Source organism: Canis aureus, chromosome 16 (genome assembly GCF_053574225.1).
Source record: "Canis aureus isolate CA01 chromosome 16, VMU_Caureus_v.1.0, whole genome shotgun sequence".
Taxonomy (NCBI): Eukaryota; Metazoa; Chordata; class Mammalia; order Carnivora; family Canidae; genus Canis; species Canis aureus.
The window spans coordinates 30,402,477-30,414,967 of NC_135626.1; the positions used below are offsets into that span (position 1 = coordinate 30,402,477).

The 12,491-nt window shown below is 40.2% G+C and overlaps 3 long non-coding RNA genes across 5 annotated transcripts in view; 2 read left to right on the top strand and 1 right to left on the bottom strand.

Annotated features, from left to right (window-relative positions):
* The window catches only part of LOC144286326 (uncharacterized), a 22,584-nt gene extending 14,346 nt beyond the window's left edge, over window positions 1-8,238 (bottom strand). Inside the window, exons 1-2 of the long non-coding RNA XR_013354384.1 lie at window positions 6,891-8,238; window positions 6,590-6,799 (exon numbers count right to left, since the gene is read on the bottom strand). This is a non-coding gene — a long non-coding RNA (uncharacterized LOC144286326). The remainder of the gene's footprint in view (window positions 1-6,589; window positions 6,800-6,890) is intronic.
* The window catches only part of LOC144286322 (uncharacterized), an 88,020-nt gene that overhangs the window by 66,622 nt on the left and 8,907 nt on the right, over window positions 1-12,491 (top strand). The window lies entirely within an intron of this gene.
* On the top strand, window positions 3,177-8,251 carry LOC144286321 (uncharacterized). Of its 2 annotated transcripts, none has more exons than XR_013354370.1 (4): window positions 3,177-3,370; window positions 5,262-5,377; window positions 5,789-5,876; window positions 7,178-8,251. It is a non-coding gene; the product is annotated as an uncharacterized LOC144286321 (long non-coding RNA). The 2 variants fall into 2 exon arrangements; XR_013354371.1 differs by having other exon boundaries at window positions 5,789-5,871.

Consider the following 12,491-nt stretch of genomic DNA (forward strand, 5'->3'; position numbering starts at 1 on the left):
TTTATGAAGGAAATTGAAGACACAAAGAAATGGAAAGCTATTCCATGCTCATGGATTGGAAGAACAAATACTGTTAAAATGTCTATGCTACCTAAAGCAATCTACACATTCAATCCAATCAAAATACCATCAACATTTTTTGCAGAGCCGAAACAAATAATCCTAAAAATTTTATGGAACCAGGAAAGACCTCAAATAGCCAGAGAAATATTGAAAAAGAAAACCAAAGCTGGTAGCATCACAAAGCCAGACTTCAAGCTATATTATAAAGCTGTAATCCTCAAGATAGTATGGTACTGGCACAAAAACAGACACATAGATCAATGGAACAGAATGGAGAACCCAGAAATGGGCCCTCAGCTCTATGGTAAACTCTTTGACAAAAAAGGAAAGGATATCCAATGGAAAAAAGACGATCTCTTCAATAAATGGTGCTGGTAAAATGGGACAGCCATGTGTAGAAGAATGAAACTGGACCATGTTCTTACACCATATACAAAAATAAATTCAAAATGAATGAAAAACCTTGATGGGAGACAGAAATCCATCAAAATCCTAGAAGATAACACCTTGGCCACAGCAATTTCTTGTTAGACATGTCTCCAAAGGCAAGGGAAACAAAAGCAAAAATCTTGGGACTTTATCAAGATAAAAAGCTTCTGAACAGCAAAGGAAACAGTCAACAAAACTAAAAGGCAACCTAAAAATGAGAGAAGATATTTGCAAATAACACATCAGATAAAGGGACAGTATCCAAAATCTATAAAGAACTTATCAAACTCAACACCCAAAGATCAAAGAATCCAGCCAAGAAATAGGCAGTGTCTTCTGACATGAACAGACATTTCTCTAAAAAAGACATACACACGGCCAACAGACACATGAAAAAGTGCTCCACAGCACTTGTCATCAGGAAAATACAAATCAAAACCACAATGAGACACCACCTTACACCAGTCAGAATGGCTAAAATTAACAAAACAGGAAACAACAAATGTTGGCAAGGATGCAGAGAAAGGTGAATCCTCTTACACTGTTGGTGGGAATGCAAACTGGTGCAGCCACTCTGGAAAACAGTTGGAGGTTCCTCAAGATGTTAAAAATAGAGCTACCCTATAATCCAGCAATTGCACTACTAGGTATTTACTCCAAAGATATAAATGTATTGATCTAAAGAGGCACCTGCACCCCAATGTTTATAGCAGCAATGTCCACAATAGCCAAAGTGTGGAAAGCGCTGAGATGTCCATTGACAGATGAATGGATAAAGATATGGTACACACACACACACACACACACACACACACACACACACGTCTTTGACAAACACTAAGGAATATCCAATGGAAAAAATACAGTCTCTTCAACAAATGGTGTTGGGAAAACTAGACAGCAACATGCAGAAGAATAAAACTAGACCACTCTGTTATACCATACACAAAAATAAATTCAAAATGAATGAAAGACCTAAATGTAAAACAGGAAATCATCAAAATCATAGAGGAGGACAGGCAGAAACCTCTTTGTCCTTGGCCTTAGCAACTTCTTATTAGATACATTCAGAGACAAGGGAAACAAAAGCAAAAATGAACTATTGGGATTTCATCAAGATAAAAAGCTTCTGCACAGTAAAGGAAACAATCAACGAAACTAAAAGGCAGCCTATGGAATGTGCAAAGACATCTGCAAATGACATATTTGAAAAAGGTTAGTATTCAAAATCTGTAAAGAACTTATCAAACTCAACTGCCCTGCCACCCCACCCTCCTCCCCCGCCAAAAAAAGAATACAGTTAAGAAATGGCAGAAAACGTGAGTCGACAGTTTTCCAAAGAAGACATACAAATGACTTACATACACACGAAAAGATGTTCAATATCACTAATCACCCGGGAAATAGAAGCCAAAACCACAATGTGATACCACCTATCACTTGTAACAATGGCTAATATTAACAACACAAGAAACGACAGGTGTTGACAAGGATGTGGATAAAGAGGAACCTTCTTGCACTGTTGGTGGGAATGCAAACTGCTGCAGCCACTCTGGAGAACAGTTTGGAGGTTCCTCAAAAAGCTAAAAATACACCCTAAGATCCAGCAATTGCACTACCAGGTATTCACTCAAAGAATACAAAAATGCAAATTTGAAGGAGTACCTGCACTGCAATGTCTATAGCAGCGTTATCAACAATAGCCAAACTATGCTGAAAGCCCAAATTACCACTGACTGATGAATGGATAAAAAAAGATGTTGGATATATACAGAATGGAATATTATCAGCCATCAAAAAGAATGAAATCATGCCATTTGTAATGCCATGGATGGAGATAGAGTGTATTATGCTAAGTGAAACAAGTCAGTCAGAGAAAGATAAATACCATATGGCCTCACTCATATGTGGAACTTAAGAAAACAGATAAACATATGGGAAGGAGGTTAAAGAAAAAAAGGGGAGAGGGAAACAAGTCATAAGGGACTCTTAATGATAGAGAAAAAACTGAGGGTTGAAGGAGGGAGGTGGGTAGAGGATGGGCTAGATGGGTGGTGGGTATTAAAAAGGGCATTTGTGATGAGCACTGATGTTGTATGTAAGTGATGAATGACTGAATTATACTCCAAAAACCAGTACATTAAATAACTAAAATTTAAGTTCAAAAACATGAACAGGGACTATTATGTTCATAACTTACTTCATAGATACAGAATAAAAAATTATTCTACATCAAGTAATGTGATAAGCTCTAGGGATACAACAGTGAACAAGATAGATGGTATTACCTTCCACATGAAATGTAGTTAAGAAATTACACAAATAATCAGACAATCGCCAAACAGTGTGACAAGTGTTGTAATAGGCGATTCAAGAAACGCTTACTGCGGGAAGTAGTACTGTCCACTGAGATGTGGAGGATGAATAAGCTTAGCAGTCGAGAGCATGGAAAGGATTTGAAGAGTGTGTCCAGTAGAGAGAGCAGAGAAGTAAGAACATGAACTATGTCCAGTGTGCTGCATTTAAAGGGTGAGGAAAGAGGATACATTGGAGTGGTGGTCTCCCGAATACCTAACATGCCTCCTTGTCTTTCCTGAGTGCTACTCAGAATACTCAGGCTTTGTGGGGGCACAAAGCCAATAGGTGCATTATTACTCTAGAATAATCAGAAGGGGGTCACAATATCTTAGAATTTAGAACTTATATATCTTCCAAGCAACTAACTCAGCAGCTGCTAGAGGGTAAAAGACCTGAGACTTGAAGAAACACTATTATCTTAGTATTTACATTGAAACCCAGCAGACTCCTTGAGGAAATATGAGTCTACTCAACCTTATTCAGAGCTACATCACAGGACTGAAGGAATAGTCTAAACTGGGTAATCTGGGAGATGCAGGGGATAGTAGGGTGAAAGTGATGGGGAGATGCATATTTGTTTATTTGGGGTGGCAGATAATCAGGGACTGGTTAGATATATCAATTCAGCATACCCTTGGTGCAATTAAGGGTAGCGTCATAGAGAGGGGATGTATAAGACTCCAAATCCTAGGTGCTTAAAAATTAAGAAGCTTCTGACTATACAGAAAGCACTGGCATTAAGACAAATACCTGAAATAAAAAAGTATACCGTATGAAGACAAAGAATCATAGGATCTCAGGGCTCAAACAGGCTTCTGAAGTGACCTGGCTATCTCTTTTGTTTCATAGAAATAAACAGAGACCAAGGGATGATGAATTCTAGTCATCATCCATGTAGGCACCCATGAATGATCTCTCATAAGCGCCTAAAGAGTGCACCCAGTCTTATAGGCAGGGAACTGAAAGATGGAAGAGCTGTGTTTCTCTGGCTACATAACCATTAATAGTAAGCTCTTTAAGATAGTTTGAGAAATGACATGATACAGTAGAAACATCAAGAGTAAAGGACACAGTACTGAACTTGTTCTTAAAGGAAGTATAGGGTTTTCACAGGTTTGAATGGGAAGATACTGCAGACAGAGCAATCAGGACACACAGACAGTAACATAAACATACTAAGTCGAGAAAGGAATTGACAACAAAGCATTTACAAAATAGCAGCAATTTCAGGCCACCTGGTCAGGATATGAATGGCACTTCCTTAACATCAATCCCACACCTGAACAAGAAGGAAAGTGAAGGTGATGGATACATTCAAATCTTCTGATCCCATATTTGCTAACCCAAAGCATCCAGTACTGCATTATGGATTTGAGTTATGAGAAATTTTATTTTCCAAAGGGCAAAGGAATAAAAAAGCATAGATGGGTATTAACTACTTAATTCAGATTTGTAAGGAAGGAAATAATGGTATGTGCAAGGTAGATAAGTGAAAGACGTGGTAGAAATGGGGCAGGATGCATCTTAAATATGCTGAGTGTTTATGGACATAATTTTAGTTCGTTTTCACAACAGCAAGGGGTGTGAACATGATTAACTCCATTTTAGGGATGAGAAAAATCAAGGCTCAGAGACATTAAGAGACTTGCTGGGGGCACAAAGCCAATAGGTGCTGCATTCGGTTTGAGTCCTACCTAGTCCGTCACCAATGCAAGTGTTCTTTCTATTACATGATAACTTCTCCCAAGAGCCCTGGGGGGAAAAGGCTGTGGTGTCCTGAATTATGTAAAAAGTAAAGCAATGTAAAGAATTTTAACAAGGGCTGTGTACAATCCCATGGCTGAAGATAATAAAAGAAATAGAGCTTGTGAAGGATAGGCAAGTTTTCAACATTTATCGTGAAAATTTTCGAACATACAGAAAAGTTCTAAGTGAACACTCATCAAACCACCACCTAGATCCTGCAAATAACACTACGTCATTTTTGCTTTATCAAGATTCAATTTTGTAAAGAAGTCAAAGTCTGAGTATATAATCACTGGCAATTATAATAAGTCTACAAAGGATTATAAAACCATGGTTAAGAACCATGTTTCTTCATTTAACTCAGAATAACGAGCTTGGCTCTTGGCACAGAGTCGGCCCTTGATAAATCTTTACTGAATAAAGGGATATCATAATCCCAGTGAGTAAAAACGGGCTTCAGTTAAAGAAGCTAGTTTATTTTTTTTTATTTTTTAAGAAGCTAATTTAGAATGCTCTCAGATAAATGAATAATGGAGGAGAAAATGTTCTATAGATGGAAGGAGTCACTATTCACTGGGCTTCAATATATCAAAGGAGTATCATTTGGTAAAGGCAAGAATAAGTTGAAGCTAGTTTTCTGTGTCTCCCAACACACACTGCAACAGGATGTGGAGCTTAAAACTAACATGGTAAAACTCATGAGAGAGAAGTGTGAAGCCTTTCATTTTGGCGGAGGATCAATTACACAAGTAGAGGCTGGGGCAACTGCTGCTTGACACAGGTGATATATTACAATTTGAAAGGAGGGTGGAAAGGGAACTGATTATTATGAGCCAATAGTGTAAATATATGATACAAGAAAAAAAGGTCTCCCAGACTTAGACGGCATGGGAGGAAGCACAGAATATAAAAAGTAATAGTTTCACTTTACTCTGAATATTCTACTCAACACTGGGAGCCACAGGAGTGCATTCAGTCAACAGGTCTATAGGAATAGAGGCGGTGGTTTTGGTGAGAAGGGGGTCAGAAAATTATTATAGAATCATTAAAGGAATCAGGGATATAAAGTACAGCATGGTATCCATAGTTAACACCGCTGTATGTCATATAGCGGGTTGTTAAAGGAGTGGATCCTGGGAGTTCCCATCCCAAGGACAAATGCTTTTCTTTTCTCTTTATTGTGCCTACATAGATGATGGATGTTGGATGAGCCTGTCATGGTGGTCATTTGGAAGCCTATGTAAATCGAGCCATCACACTGTATACCTTAAACTTGTATGGTGATGTATATCCATTGTTTCCCCAAAAGCTGAGGGAAAAAAAAAAAAAACTTGGGATGTTTAGACTAAGGAGGACAGAATAAGGGAGAATGTGATCATGATTTTCAAGCAGAGCCAACAGAAAAGTAGAGCTAATGGTCTCAGATGGCAGCTAAGCTGACTGACTACATATATTCACACATTTATGGATATAAAATATAGTCATAGTTTATATTTTTATTTTATTTTATTTAAGATTTCACCCATTTATTCACGAGAGACACAGAGAGAGAGAGAGAGAGAGGCAGAGACACAGACAGAGGGAGAAGCAGGCTCCATGCAGGGAGCCAGATGTGGGACTCGATCTCGGGACTCCAGGATCATACCCTGGACCAAAGGCAGGTGCTAAACCGCTGAGCCACCCAGGGATCCCCTATCTTTTTAAATACATAAAATATACATGCAGAAATACAAACATCAGAATTAAACCATAAGGATTCAAACATAAGGATTATTATGTGTTATGGTCCAGAAACAAAGAGAAAACAGAAGAGATAAAATGCAAAGAAAGCTGGAGATCAGGACTCATAGGAAGAAAGGACTTGTCAAGGATAGGGACACAACAGGATATCCCACATTCAGAGGTAATCTACCTCTGATATTTCTCAAGACAGCAGGAGAGCAGTCAGGCGGATTAACCACCATCTACCCGCCCACCCTGTATACATACACACCCTAGAAACGGAGGAATGTGCCTCAAGATTCAATGGTGGGACCTTGAGACAGACACACAATGTAGCTCCCAGGTACTGCTGCTGCAGGAGACCATGTGATGTCACCACAAGTCTTGCCATTCCCATTGGAAATTGGGTAGAGAGAGGGCCAATAGATATGGATCACACACTGCCTCTCCAGCAAGCCAAAAGCTGAACTTGCAATCTCAACTACAAAGAGGAACATAAAATAAACACTAAATATCCACGAAAAGTATAGAGCATAAAAGGAGACAATAAATTCATAAAATAAAACTTATACCTGATAGGACGGCTGGGTCGCTCAGTGGTTGAGAGTCAACCTTCGGCTCAAGGCGTGATCCTGGGTCTGGGGATCGACTCCCGCATCCAGCTCCCTGAGAGGAGTCTGCCTCTCCCTCTGTCTATGTCTCTGCCTCTCTCTGTGTGTCTCTCATGAATAAATAAATAAAATCTTGAAAAAATAAAAATAAAATGAAAAATAAAACTTACACCTCAAGAAACAGAGTTAATGGGGCAATTAGAACTGGCTTATGGAGAAAGACTAGATAAGCTCCTCATTATTTCCAGGATGAAAGCTAAGGCCAGTAGATGAAACTACCAGGAAGTTGGACTTCAGCAGAGTGTGAAATAAGAACTTCTCAAAAAAGTATGTTAATCCAACAATGAACTTCAATAAAGCACACACTGCTCTCATCTTGACTCCGTCATATATTGCATGTTTTTCACATGCTTAAAAGCATAGAAAAATGCCTTATGAAAACAGAGCAACTTAGCTTAAAAAAAAGGTTAGCCAACAGACTAAAATTAACTGGCCCTGATTCCAGAGAATAGGAATAACCTATAATCACTGGGACTGGCAAATAGTCACCTACAATAAATATTTGTTGAATAAATGTAAGCACTATCAAGACAAATACATGTCCATCTTCTTCAAACAGGAACAAGAGGGGTATTGTCTGAATTTTCATTCTACCAGAAAAGTCAACAAATAAATACATAATATAAATGTTAAATGGTCATAACTTCCATGAATAAATATACAAATGCATGAGGGGACAAAGAATTAAGTGTGATTAATATTGTTTCACTTGTTTTGTTTTGCAGCTGAGAGACTACTTTGAGAGGAGACACTTGAGCAGAGGCCTACATAAAGTGAAGCAGTGTATTAGAGTTATCAGTTGCGTGTAACAAATTACCCCAGAACTAACTGCCTTAAAATGAAACCTTTGCTATCTCGATGTTTCAGATGCCTGCACCGGTGCATGGGTTCAGCTGGTTCCAGTGTCCCTGGCTCAGCATCTCCTGCCAGGCTGCAAACAGGATGTCCTCTGGGACTGCAGTCATTGCAACGCCCAACAGGGAAGGATCGACTTCCAGTCTCACTCAGATGGTTGTTGGCAGGATTCAGTGGCTCCTCGGTTGTTGGAATGACTGTCTCAGTTCAGACTGGCTGTTGGCCAAGAGTCCACCTTCAGGGATCCCTGGGTGGCGCAGCGGTTTGGCGCCTGCCTTTGACCCAGGGCGTGATCCAGGAGACCCGGGATCGAATCCCACGTCGGGCTCCCAGTGCATGGAGCCTGCTTCTCCCTCTGCCTGTGTTTCTGCCTCTCTCTCTCTCTCTCTCTGTGACTATCATAAATAAATAAAAATTAAAAAAAAATTAAAAAAAAAAAAAAGAGTCCACCTTCAGTTCTTTGTCACACCAGTCTCACCATAGGCCAGCTCACACATGGCAACTTGCTTCATTGGAACAACTACGCCAGGAGAGCCAGAGAGAATTAAGCAAGAATGAGGTCACAGTCTTTTATAACCTAATGTCGATATGACATCCCATCACTGCTGTTACTCTTCAGAGAAAGCCTCTTCTATTCTAGTCCATTCTTTAGAAGCTAGTCATTAGGTCCAGCTCACATATGGGGAGGGGGGAGGACTACATAAAAGTGTTACTATCAGGAGTTGGGGGCCACTGAGAGCCATGTCAGAAAGCTGCCTACCGTTGGCAGAGCACTGTATACAAATCTGGGGCGGGATGTACAGCATTCCAGATGTTGGGAATAGCAAAGACCATAGCAATTTTGAGGTACAGAAACGAGGCTGGGGAGAAATCAGGAAAAGGAAGTGGAGCTTGAAAAGTAGGCAGGGGCCCGATCCTGTTTCACATGGAACTGTTCAGGTCCTGGTAGGTTTCTTTTTTTTTTTTTTTTTTTTTTAAGATTTATTCATTTATTTATGATAGACATAGAGAGAGAGAGAGAGAGAGAGAGAGAGGCAGAGACACAGGAGGAGGGAGAAGCAGGCTCCATGCAGGGAGCCTGACGTGGGACTTGATCCTGGGACTCCAGGATCGCGCCCTGAGCCAAAGGCAGGTGCCAAACCCCTGGGCAACCCAGGGATCCCCAGGTCCTGGTAGTTTGGATTTGATTAGGAGCAGTGAAGACAATTCCTTGGAAGGATTTGAGCAGAAGAGGTTAAACTAACCTTTCTTTTATAAAACTGGAGTGATAGTAAATGGCACAGTCTATTCATTTACTTGGTTTCATCTACTTTTAATGACCTTCCTAAGGGGAAGCTGGCGATTAAATCCATGTCAGTTATTCTCTATATTAAAAAGTTTTATTGGTTCCTACCACCCTGAATCTGACAAGCTAGTGATCTAAAGTGATGCAAAATGATAGATTTGTTAGCATGTGGGTCCCCTATGTTGCATTTGGGGAAGAAGGCCCACTAATTTATTATTATCATTATCATTTATTATGATTTTGTCATCATTCACTGCAATCAAATGAGCTTGTCTCATCACAACCTCAAGCAAAAGTCCGGAAACCACAGGGATTTGGACGGAAGTGAAGGTGACCCTGAATGTGTATGTGGAGCCACCAGCAAAGTTCATCCATAGCCCAGGGATGTGCAGGGAATGGAGGGGCTACTTCCTCCCAGAGAACCAACACACTTAAATTGCTAAATCCTTCTCCCTAGGCATCTGGGTCAGTTAATCCCAGCCCAGGGCCACCAGCTGAGCTCTTCCCTGGCCAAGCTGCCCTGCTTTGAAATTCTCCCCCAGGCCACCTCGCCCAATGATGTCAGCAGGGGTGAGCGCCCTGCCAGCCCTCCCCTCTCACAAGATGATGTGCAAGGGGAAACGGACTCTGTCTGTGCTCAGGAAACATCTGGTCGATCCGCTAGTCCTCAAGCGGGTCTCTGGCTGTTCTGTAAATTAGGGGAACAGAATAGGATGGGAAGACATGGAGCTTCAGTGATTAGCCAACCTCGACAGCAAGTTACAAGCTGAAAGGAGATGTGAGGAAACGGCCTCCCTGGCAGGCCCTCTCCAGGGACCCGGCACCACTGCCACACGGTCACATTTCCCAGCTTGTAATGGAAAACAAAGGCTGTTTACAAGAGCTTAAAGTAGCTGGAATGGGAACAGGAGCCAAGCGGTATAGTGGAGGCTGAGCTTCTACTTGGAAGCTTTCAGCAGTCCAGTAATTATTCAGTACCAGGCCTGAAGGGCAGGCTCCTGGTGAGGACTATTACTCTCTCTCCCGTGGAAAATGAAACACCACATTCACTGGTAAGCAGAATCCATGACCACGTAAAAACAGATCCAGCCCCTCGTTAAGTGTTTGACATAAAACAAAACTTGCTGTATGTCCTCCCTGAGCTCTAAGTACCCTTTTTGTCCTGCTTGGTATCCACTGGCTTTTTCTCGGTTTATGAACCACTAGAGACAAATCAGGTAAGATAGATAGGAGAAAATGGACTTGGTGTGCTGCCCTCTCCCCCACCCACCTCCCTACCTGTCCCTGGGGGAATACAGGTTTTCTGAACCTTCAGGATTCTGGCCTGCAAATGAAAAGCTCTTCTCTTCTCCTTCTGCTTTGCCTGCTGCCTCTCTCCCCTCCTCCAGTTAAATCAATAAGACCTTTCCCGTCTGGGTTTTCAGATAGTCGGTGTAAGTCTTCAAGAGAGTCGACTCAAAATATATAGCAAAAGAATTTTTTTTTTAATTCTAAGTACAAAGGAAAAAACAAAAAATCCTGAAAGAAAATAATTCTAGCTTTAAAACATTTCTAAAACTTCATTTGTTCTCAAAGTCCACTCTTTGGTGAGAATTAGGTGGAACACAGGATCGAGCGTACCCTTTTTTGGTGCCCATCTTTCTGACATAGCGCTCAAACTGAGATCATAGGGCTTTAGGATTGTAGCTCTACCATGGAGTCATCCATTCCTTCAGCAGATGGTTTTAATAGTTTTTGTGTTCTATATATGGAGAATATAGTTAGGAGCAAGACAAGGTTCCATGCTCTCTCAGTCTTCATACATGAACGAGGAAATGACCTGATGTGTGCAAAGTGCTAAGCTTGTGCCGACATTTCATAAGTGGCCGATAAATGCTGGCTATTCTTGGTTATTACCCCCAATTGCCCCTATCTGTCTGTTTCTCTCTCCAGCATGTGCTTTGCCTCAGAATATCCCATCTGTCTGTGAAGACAATCCTTCTTAATTTCTGTCCAAATTCAAGATTTATCATAGGAAACTGGCTCACAGGATTATATGGGCTGAGATGTCCCAAGAACATTTGAGAGACTACTTTAAAGTAGACCTATCATAAAATACAGTTATTGAGGAAAAGCTCATTTATAAACTTTTGTCTTACATATATCTTAATTTACTTGGCCATAACAATTATACTTAGATTACTCAGAAAACTTCTAGAGACATTAAATAGCTGGCCATCTAAAATTGCCTTCTGACAAATTCTGTCACAGAATTTTATGTGAACGTAACATAAGCTTATTTGACTTTTAGTAAACTGAGGAAGAATAAAAGTATTATACTTAATACTGGGAACTCTCAAGATCTCCCTGTTTCAATTAAACCAATAAACCTAAATTAGCTTTTATTTACTGAGGACTATCCTAGATCATGTGAACTTGCCAAATATTTGGGTTAGTTTCTGTATTTATCAGAGTATATTTGTATAATGCTTATTTGTCTTTTAGCCAGTATATAGAACACTTCATCGATTAACTTGACAGGTTAAAAATACAACCACCCTACAGTTCAGCAATTACACTACTAGGTAATTACCCAAAGGGATACATGCACCCTGATGTTTGTAGCACCGTTATCTACAATCGCCAAATTATGGAAATAGCCCAAGTGTCCCCGACTGATGAATGGATAAAGAAGATGTGATGTATATATTTTAAATGGAATATTACTCAGCCATAAAAAATGAAATTTTCCCATTTGAAACGACATGGATAGGGCTACAGTTTATCATGCTATGCAAAATAAGTCAGAGAAAGATAAATACTGTATTTCACTCATATGTGGAATTTAAGAAACAAATTGAGCAGAGGGGAGAAAAAGAGAGGCAAGCTAAAAAACAGACTCAACTATGGAGAACAAACTAATGGTTATCAGATGAGGAGGGATGTGAGGTGTGGGGGAACTAGGTGATGGGGATGGAAGAGCACACTGGTTGTGATGAGCACTGGGTGTCCTGTGGAAGTGTTGGATCACTGTACTGTATACCTGAAACTAATATTACACTGCAGGTTAATAGGAATTTATTAAAAGTTTTAAAAAACTAAATTTGGCAATACCAATCAAAGGTAAGGGAAAAAAACCCCAATGTATCTAGAGCATACATATATTACTATACCTAAATATACGAACAGTTTGAACAGATCTCACAGCTTTCATTTAAAATTTTTAGTCATGAGGGGTGGTGTAAGTGGTTCCGATGGTTATGCTCTCTGCCCAGTTCCTGAACCTGGAGTCCCAGGATCCAATGTGCTTACGGGCAGATGGAATAAATTTACCTACTCAGATACCTTTTAAGGTTTGTGAAAGAGACTTTAGAGATTTTTCA